At 40.8% G+C, this 10,699-nt stretch overlaps 1 protein-coding gene across 1 annotated transcript in view; it reads right to left on the bottom strand.

Annotated features, from left to right (window-relative positions):
- UGT8 (UDP glycosyltransferase 8) overlaps positions 1-10,684 on the bottom strand; it is an 88,729-nt gene extending 78,045 nt beyond the window's left edge. The window contains exon 1 of the mRNA XM_024751346.1: positions 10,484-10,684. The gene's annotated coding sequence lies outside the window, so the exon portion shown is untranslated. The remainder of the gene's footprint in view (positions 1-10,483) is intronic.
- Positions 10,685-10,699: the final 15 nt, after the last annotated feature.

Genomic DNA, 10,699 nt, shown 5'->3' with positions numbered 1-10,699 from the left:
CAGAAGAAGAAGAGAAAAAGAAAGGGACTGAGAAAATATTTGAAGAGATTATAGTTGAAAACTTCCCTAATATGGGAAAGGAAATAGTTAACCAAGTCAAGGAAGCACAGAGAGTCCCAAACAGGATATATCCAAGGAAAAACACGCCAAGACAAATACTAATCAAACTGTCAAAAACTAAATACAAAGAAAACATATTAAAAGCAGCAAGGGAAAAAACAACAAACAACATATAAGGAAATCCACATAAGGTTAACAGATGATCTTTCAGCAGAAAGTCTGCAAGTAGGATAGAAAGTCCAGAGATAAACCCACGCACATATGATCACATAATCTTTGATAAAGGAGGCAGGAATGTGCAGTGAAGAAAACTGGGAAAACTGGACAGGTACATGTAAGAGTATGAGATTAGATTAGACCACTCCCTAACACCATACACATAACACTCTTGCACTGGTGGTGGGAATGTGAATTGGTACAGCCACTATGGGGAACAGTATGGAGGTTCCTTAAATAACTACAAATAGAACTACCATATGACCCAGCAATCCCACTCCTGGGCATATACCCTGAGAAAATAATTGAAAAATATTTGAAAAATAATTGAAAAATATTTGAAATATAATTGAAAAATATAATTGAAAAATAATTGAAAAAGAGTCATGTACCAAAATGTTCATCGCAGCTCTATTTACAATAGCCAGGAGATGGAAACAACCTAAGTGTCCATCAGTGGATGAATGGGTAAAGAAGATGTGGCACATATATACAAGGGAATATTACTCAGCCATAAAACGAAACGAAATTGAGCTATTTGTAATGAGGTGGAGGGACCTAGAGTCTGTCATACAGAGTGAACTAAGTCAGAAAGAGAAAGACAAACACCGTATGCTAACACATATATATGGAATTTAAGAAAAAAAAATATCATGAAGAACCTAGGGGTAAGACAGGAATAAAGACCCAGACCTACTAGAGAATGGACTTGAGGATATGGGGAGGGGGAAGGGTATAAGCTGTGACAAAGTGAGAGAGTGGCATGGACATATATACACTACCAAACATAAAATAGATAGCTAGTGGGAAGCAGCTGCATAGCACAGGGAGATCAGTTTGGTGCTTTGTGACCACCTAGATGGGTGGGATAGGGAGGGTGGGAGGCGGGGAGACGCAAGAGGGAAGAGATATGGAAACATGTGTATATGTATAACTGATTCACTTTGTTGTAAAGCAGAAACTAACACACCATTGTAAACCAATTATACTCCAATAAAGATGCAAAATAAAAGTAAAGTAATTTTTTTAAAAAAGTTAATACTCCATACTTGAAAAAAAAAAAAAAAAGGAAGGGAACATTTCAAGTTTGAATATGTGGTTTTGAAAAAAAACAAAAGGAAAAAAGCATCAATATACATACAGCATTTTAGAGAATTTACCTCCCTGCCTGCTTTATGAGTCACTGAAGGTATCATTCAATTACGTTTAAATATGTTACCTCTGATTAGTATGTTTGTCCAAGGTCTTATGGGGAAACTAAGAGTGAAAGTCCACACTCTAACTGCGCATACTCTCCTTAGAGGGAGAATGAACGTAACTAAGTGTTCAAATATCATGGACAAATGTAGACATGAAAGTCAAGGAAAAGCAAAAGAAACTGGGAAGCAACAGTCTGAGGTGGGACTGAGTGTAGAAACCACGAAGGATGAGAATTTGAAAGCACAGACGAAAAAAAAGAACAGTTCAGGTGTGGGGTATCCTAAAGCAAATGCCTAAAGAGAGAAATGAACCCAATAAATGGAACGTGCTGGGCACAGGAGAAAGTAAACAAGGGTGATCAGAAGGCAGCCGGACGAGAGAGAGCCCTGAAAGCCAGGATTCCCGTGGGAAAATGAGTAGCCAGGAGCCTGGGTTCCAACATCAAATCCCCTGCAGACTGTCCTGGTGATTTCACAGCTCTGCAGCCCCAGGGCATGGTTTGTAAGATGTGCCTACCTACCGGACAACGCTCAGGGGCAGAATGAGGATAAAATGACAGAATGTATGAGTCAGCAATTTGCAAAGTGCAAAAAAGCTGTATGAATGTAACATCTGACTGTTGTTCAAAGGAACTGAGAATTTCCCACATAAAGGTAGTGTCTGAGATGGTAACTACATTTTCCCACCAACGTTCCTAGTAAACCTCAGCCCTAAGCCAGTAGGCTGTTCCTTCTTTGGGATATTGAGGATCACAGCTACTGGTTTTAATTAAACTCATGCTCAGATCAATACTATGGTTTCCTGCTATGATGATCCAGGTTCACACAAAGCCCACATACACCACTGAGACACTTGTCCTTTTCCTCTTTTTTTTCCTTCCCCTCCACTACAGTCTTTCCTTGTCCACTCTCCATCTTGCTCTAATTCCCTGTTTCTTATTTATTTCTCCTTCCAGGTTCCCTTACTCTCGCTTTAGCTCCATTAAGATATATTCTCACAAATGCCCCTGAAGTATTTTCAAAACCAGGAAAAAACAGAGTCAGTGATTAGCATTAATATTCCTTAAAATAGTTTCACCCTTGACCTTATCCACAAATTTCACTGCTCCCCCACCCCCACCCCCCCGCCCTTCTAAGTAGACAGGCAAACCTGTTTGACTAGTTTTCCTCTAAGCCCCACTCTCCTGATTGGCTGACGAGTACAGATGAACCACAGGTACAGCAGCACACATGCAAAGTCTATGTAAAGCACATGGCCTTCCTCAGAAGGAGAAGCCACAGCCAAGGGACTGCAGGGCCTGTGTCATCTACGCAGTCTCAGGGCAGCTCTCTCAAAGCAGGAAGGCAACACCACTGGATGGCTTATTCCATTGCTAGTTAAAAAAAAAAAAAAATTCTTCCTGTCAATGCCTTCCTTTCTGAATAAGGGATATTAAGGTGAGGATGAGGTCTAGAATCAGATTAAGCCTGTATGTTACAAGCTTAAGATGGTGGATGTGACTATATTTACAATGTGGTACAGAGGTGTCCCCAAGTTTTGTCGTTGTTGTTGTGTAAGTCCATTAGGAAAGTTTGAATTTGCAAAACAGATTAACCAAAATGGGATTCCTTTTATAGAGAGGTGTACTTTGAGATTACTTTAAATAAGCAAAGTCTCTGGGTACCTTTAAAATAGGACATGCTTTAAAATCACTCTTCATATATTTTGGACTGTCGACTATTTCAAACCTATGGAAAAGTATAAAGATTAATATAGAAAACATCTGTATACCCGTCACCTATATTTTAAGAGTTAAAATTTTGCCTTACTTTCAAGTGTTTTGAAAATTTTAAATTCTATAAATATTCAATTTATAAAAACTGAATTTTATACTACTTTTCAGGAACATATTATAAAAATATACAGCATATTCGTACACTTGATTCTACTTTTTAAAAAGTTTTTAAATCCATGGGAACATTTTGTTTACACTAAAACATCCCACTTGAAGGAAAATCAGCCCCATGGTTATTATTAAAGCAAGTTATAGCCAATGTAATAGCTAAAATAGTATAACTCTTGAAAATGTGTCAAATATCAAATTTCTTCGAAATAGAATTGAAAAGTGCAAAATAATTTTACACATGTTTGTATTCATAATATTCCCAAATCAAGCAAATGTTTACCAAATCAGATACAATGTAAATTTATTTAGTGGACTAGAATCCCAAAAGGTTCATTTCTGTTCTCTAAATCAAGTAAAGGGAAATTACACCTCCAATATAGTGACTGTTTCCATTATTAATAATTCAGACAAATAGCACAAAGCTATTAGCAAAATACACAGTATCTCTGAAATGTTCCTAACTACACATTCTACCTAATCCAAATTCTACACATTCTACCTAATCCACATTCTACCTAATCCAAATGTTTTAATACTTACATAAATTTCCAACCAGAGTAGGAACTGACCTAGGCTGTCCTACATACCATGCCATTCACAAACCCAAAGGTTCTGTCTTTGTTTGGGCTCTGCACTCCTAAATGCTGACCTCACGTCTAAGTTAATTTCAATGTGGCACTTGTCATCTCTGTAAGGGAGTCCTGAGCAGGACAGTATAGAGTCCAAAACTGAGTTGGTGAATATGTAACATGGAACTGTCAGAAGTCCTAAATTGAAAATCACCGGCACAGCCCACTACGTTTTGCAAGAGTGGGACCATACACTGTGAGGGAGTTAGCACAACAGACTGAAACTCAACTCCAAAACAGAGAGGTTCTGATAACAAAAAATGTAGCTAGAGAATTTCAGGGAAAGAACGTCATCAAAGGTTAAAAACCACATACATAATGGACTTCAGTTCACCTTAAAAATACTGAACATCTAATTTCATTTTACTCAGAAAACATTTATTGGGTGTCCTAAAAACTATGTACTATGCTACACGTTATATAAACAAATGAGGGACTTCCCTGGCGGTCCGGTGGTTAAGACTCCACACTTCCACTGCAGGCGGCACGGGTTTGATCCCTGGTCAAGGAACTAAGATCCCGCATGCCACACTGCACAGCCAAAAAAAAAAAAAAAAATTATATAAATATATGTATGTATATATATATACACACATATATATATATATAAACAAATGATAAGTAGTGAATATTAACAAGCATGTATTGAAACAGACTTACTAATTTGAACTAAAATGGAATATTTATAACCAGTTAATCACCAAAAACCAACCAGTAAACATCATGCACCATGTTCAATTGTTGAGTGGTTCGCAAACCAATTCACATATGTAAATTTTTTTTCAAAATACCCATTAATTACAGGGTAAAAAATATATACATATTAAAATAGAAATCTAATTTTAGATGTTTATCTCTAATATAAAGCATTACTTCATCCAACTAGAGAAAATCCTAAGGAAAAAAGTAGATTTTATTTTATTTTACTTTATTTTTATTTTTGTGTGCGTTGGGTCTTCGTTGCTGCGCATGGGCTTTTCTCTAGTTGCGGGGGGCTACTCTTCATTGTGGTGCGCAGGCTTCTCATTGCGGTGGCTTCTCTTGTTGCGGAGCACAGGCCCTAGGCGCACGGGCTTCAGTAGTTGCAGCACATGGGCTCAGTAGTTGTGGCTCGCAGGCTGTAGAGCGCAGGCTCAGTAGTTGTGGTGCACGGGCTTAGTTGCTCTGTGGCATGTGGGATCTTCCTGGACCAGGGCTCGAACCCGTGTCCTCTGCATTGGCAGGTGGATTCTTAACCACTGCACCACCAGGGAAGCCCCAAAAGTAGATATTTTTAAATATTACTATGGTCAGCTCAATTTTTTAAGAAATCTACAAATCAGTCCTTCCCCTATTACACAGGTTAATACCTGGTTTCCATGGTGTTGATTTTTAAGACCCTATGGAAATGCCTTCCATGCCTTAGACATGGAAATGCCTTCTGAATTAAACATTAAATTATACTGTGTTCAGTTTTAATATCACCTATCTTGTTTTTGTATTCAGAATCTTTTAAAATGAATAATCTTTGTCCTTATTATATTATGAGAAACTAGAACTCACTTAAACTCACTTAAATACCAAGAAACCTTAAATAAGACGTTAAAAATGTCTATGATTTGATTACCAGATGCTTTTAAAAAGCAACAAAGATGCTGCGGACCCTCCAGGCTGGTGGAAGCATGGCTTGTCCTGAGGAAGGTAACATCTCCCAGAGCTCTTGAGCCAACCCTGCCCCCCAGCCAAGGAACACGTTCCAATGGTTCTCTCTTGTCCCTTCAAAATTTTCAAGTGCCCCTATTGTACTGGCTTCCTCCTCAAAGGCTATAAATATGATCAAGTTTCCATCTGAAACATAACTTCTAATCACCCTCCCTAAACCCTGAGAGCAAGTACTGCTGAAAGCAGTAGTCTCTACAGACCTCCCTATCACCAAATCCAAGTCCTGCTTTCCATAAAAACAGCTAGCACTTATTGAACACAAACCAGATAACTTCCAGTCACTGAGCTTGATAGACTTTATCTCATTTGATCCTCACAGTGGCCCTGGGAGGTCACACTTTGATCTTCATTATGTAAATGAGGAAAGGGAACTAAATTCTGAGTTCAAGGTCACATAGCTAGTCAGGGGCAGAACCAGGATTGTCTGATACCCCTCATTTTAGTACTTAGCCCCTCATTTCTTGAAATTCTTTCCTCCTTCAGCTACTAAAAGTTACTCTCCCCTAATTTTCCTCCCGACTTTCACTCTGTACCTTTTCCTTCTTTACTGCTCCCTATATCTCTAGCCAATAATTTGATTTTAGAATCTCCCCAGGCCTCTTTTTTCATCTTACTCTCTGAACCTGCCCTAGAAGATCTACTGACTACCTTTTTTTTTTTTTGCAACCACCTATATGTTGAAAATGGTTAAAGCAGTCAGTCTATCCACCCATCCATTAATCTATCCATTTATCTACCTACCTATCTAGCCTAGACCTCTCTGCTCAGTTCTGTGCAATGATCCATCGGACACTCATCTCCAGCTGGATTTTCTATAAGCACTTCATATTCTACATGTCCAAAGCTGAACTCTATCATCCTTGGTCCTCAAATCGGCTTCTCCCTATCCCATCCTCCCATACCACCCACCATCTAACCAGTCACCTAATCTGAGAGCTTCTACCACCTTAACATCTGTGTGACCAAAGTCTCTTCTTCATCTCACTGCCACAACTTTGATGTAAGTTCCTCAACTTCTCTTAGCAAGATCACCCCAATACCTTCTAACCTGTTATTCCTGTCTCACACCTCAGATCCATCCTTCTAGACTGCTGTGAGAGCTGTGTTTTCACCACTCCTTTGTTTAAAACAACCTTGAAGAGAAAATGGTCCACACACTGTAGGATGGCAAACAGCCTCCATGATCTTGCCCTTGTCTACACTGACTCCTCTGTTGTCACCTTCCCTATGAAGCCTCTTTAGTCTCTGTCCCCACGTGGAACTGGCCACTTCCAAATGCCTATTCAGGGCACTCTGCATTTCTCTATCAAAGCACTCAAGAACATATAGCATTATTTTGTACTTATTGAAGCCAACTTGTTTTCTATCTATCTAATCCTCCCATGGTCTTATGTGTCTGCATATCCCCAGTGTACAGGACCATAGTGCCCAATGCATAGTATGCTTTTAGTAAGCATGTGTTGAAAAAAAGAAGGATGTTTGTGAAATGCTTTAGCTTAGGAAGATATAATTATCACCGTTTTCAACACTAAATTAAACACCTTTATTCAAACTCATTTGATTATGTAACCCCATATATGGATGTGCAAAGTAATACTGAAATGACTCACCTAGCTTCAAGTATGGGCACCAGGCTTATCAAATCACACTTCTTATTCCTAGCTTCCAGAGTAGAGAAATAGTGCCAACGTTACATACAGCTAGTCAATTTCAATGGCAGAAAGCAGGATGTAAAGTATCATCATACAGGTATTCCTAAACAAAGACAATCTGGGCCTACCATAAGAAAAGGAAACTTTTTTTAAAGCCTGCTTCAATTTCTTAGAAAAGCAAAGATCTTCCAGAAGACTGAATGTCTGAAATCAAGACACCCTTCTAAAGATCTCATATACAAAATTTTCTATTAAAAAAAACACATTAAAACCATTTATATAGAAGTTACCCTTCTAGGAACCTCAGCCATTGAGCTCACTATCTAGCCCAGAAACAAAGGATGAGAACAGCAAGTACCTGTCACAAATTACGCAGGCTTTATACTCGACAATAGCCCACATCATTTCAGGAAAAAAAAAGAAAAAAAAAAAGACAACAGATAATAGAGCAGCAGGGCCCGCTCACAGCCTGACAGCAGCAGAAAGTGATAGCTGATAACAGAAAGAGGACCCAGAAAAACCATAAAGAAAAAAGAATAGTACTTCTGTCCCCAATCTAGTATTTCAACCAGGCAGGCTGAGGCCATTTACTATAAACAAAAACAGCTCTATACACCTCAAGGAATAGCACTATTCAATTCTTTATGAATTCATGTTCATAAAGACAGTCCAACAACAAAAAATAACTTACATCCTGGGGAGCAAGTAAGAGTGTAATATTTAGAAATTACTTGTTTTAATAGCTAACTTTTTAAAGTGTCAGTAATTAACGGTGTGAGGGGTCAGCTATTTTGAAAATGTGCTTATGTAAATAAGTACTAACCCAGATAGTGTCAAATAAATGAGATATTATGACATATTGCAAAAACAATCAAAAGTTCTTACTCTCCTGGTGTACTTTGGAAATCTAATGTGAATTAAACAGCATCAAGTCAATATTATCTTATAAACAAGCACATAAATAACTTCGAAAAGGAGTCTGACAATTGAGAGTGTGGTTATTTTCTTCCTTTGCCGTCAATATTTACATGGTAATTAAGCTGACAGTTATTCATAAGGTACCATGAAATGTTTTAAGTAATTCAAATCAAATGTGAACTGTCAAACTCTTTACACACAAAAAGATTGTACAAAAAATAAATTTTTTTTACAAACATTTTTTACTCCATTGGTTTACTTATTCTAATATGCACACCAGGCATTAGTACAACAAGCATAAAGCTCTGGAACTTTTAGACTTAAAAGGAGTTTGACTCTCTACAGTAGTATTATCAAGAGAAAGTCACAAGTACAGTTTTTACTCAGTTATGCCCGAGCTACTAATATACTATCAAGCTATTACTAAATGTCACGGAAGTATGCCTCATTGTAGTTTTTAAACACTGCTATAGCTCTAAATCACACAAGATGTCAACCTTACCTTGTGGGTGACAGGCAAATCAAATAGCACTTGAGTGTTTCCCTCTAGAATTATCTAGAATAGTTGCCGAACAGAAACAGTCCAAAAGCAATTATCGCAAACTGCCTGGAGATAGTTTCCGTAAGAGAAAACTAGTCCACTGTTTCTCTCTGAGACAGAAAAAAATAGTCTGGTTTATGATCTAATTCAATTAATGCAAAGTTCGGATTCCCTCACTATACAATATTGATGTGCATGACTCTTCCATTAATTTAAAACTCTCCAGGGAATAAAATGTGATTACTCCTAACACCATTAACATACCAATTAAAAAGCACTTCCTAGCCTTCCTTCAAGTGGCATTTTTTTCTGGAAGTGGAAATAAAGCACACCAATTACACCAATTCCAAGTGCAGACTTATTTTTTCTTTGAACATGAAATTATCATAAATAGAAACAACAGCACACTTGGCATCTAGCCAAACAACCACACCTTCATGTCATTAATCTTAAAAAACTCATTGTACGAGACGACAGCCCAAGGGAAATCGAACGTTTTTAGAGTAGTGTTTTTCCTATCGTTTCTGGGTGGAACTCACTTGAAATAAAAGGCTGCCTCTACTGCTAACACTGGTTCATAATGCAGGTGACTCGAATGCTACCCACTCCTCCCCCTTGCGATACGCCCTCTCCCCCGTGAGAATGACTAGTTAACACAATCTAGTCTTCCGAGTTCGAGTACTTTCAGAAGTTCTTTCACTTTCTCCCCTCCTCACCACCCCCCACCCCACCCCTTGGGGTTGCTTTTCGGCGATGGGAACCAGAGGTACAGGTACAGAGGTGGTACTTTCCCTAAGGAAGTGCTGCAGAGCGGCACGTTCCCCGTACTCAACTTCATAAACCCTCCATTAAACCAGCGAATTTACACATACAGATTGAGTAACCCCCTCGCCACGCGTGACTGTCCTTTTGCCCTGTCGCACTCCGATGCGGTTTGCCTCGTACAACTCCAAACCACGCATCCCAGGCCCCCTCGCCGCTCCTCTAGCCCGTGGAAGGCGCCCTACTTCCTGCAGCGCGTCCTTCTCTCGCCTCCTAACCCGCACACGCTTCTCTAAAGCAAGGGCACGCCATATGGCTCCCGCATCCGCGCGGAGACCCTGCCACCACTGTCCATTTCCCGGGGTCGCACAGGCTTGCGGGCACTGAAAGGTCCCTGTTTCTGTGCGTCTGTGTGTGTAGCCCCAAGACACGCGCTACCCCCAATGCACCCAGGTCTAGTTCCCCCTCAGGGAGAGGACGAAGTAGAGGAGAGTTGCAGTTTCCCAAGCACCTCCCGGGCCCCCATCCCTGGCTGGCGGCGGGGGCTCCGCGGTGCCCATAGCTCCGGGGTCAAGTGCAAGGTCCTTGGCCAGATCCACGCCGGGTGATCCCTCTCTCAGCCTGCACGCACGAAACGCCAGAGGACCCTCAAACGTGCGCCATACGGCAGGGAAAGGAGCACGGGCGCGAGCGAGGCAGCACGGAAAGATCTCCTTTACACACCTCCGCCCCACACCCTACCCACCCCCAACCCCTTACCCCCTCAGTCCAACCCCATCTGCACTTTCGGATCCCTACCCCCCACCCCTGGGTCGCAGCCATCCGCCCGGCACTCACCTCAGGGAGCAAACAACGCCCCTCTCCTCTTGCCGCCCCGCCCCCCTTCCGTCTGCTGGAGCGGCGTGGTCCGTCCGCTTACCTCCGCTCTTGGCTGCTGCGCGTGAGTTTGAGTGCGTCTCCGCCGCGAAATTGTATCCGGGGACAGAAGGGACCCGTTTGTGTGCTGGATCAGGTGTCGCCGCCTTCGGTGGCTTGGGGTCGTGAGGAAGGCTGCAGAGTTAGTGTGTTAGCTTAGGACTGGCTCTCGGGACTCACAGTTGACGGCAAAGCTTTAACCGCGTCCTCCCTCAGGGCC

Source organism: Neophocaena asiaeorientalis, unplaced genomic scaffold, assembly GCF_003031525.2.
Source record: "Neophocaena asiaeorientalis asiaeorientalis breed wild unplaced genomic scaffold, Neophocaena_asiaeorientalis_V1.1 scaffold244, whole genome shotgun sequence".
Taxonomy (NCBI): domain Eukaryota; kingdom Metazoa; phylum Chordata; class Mammalia; order Artiodactyla; family Phocoenidae; genus Neophocaena; species Neophocaena asiaeorientalis.
This window is presented reverse-complemented; position numbering and strand designations above follow the sequence as displayed.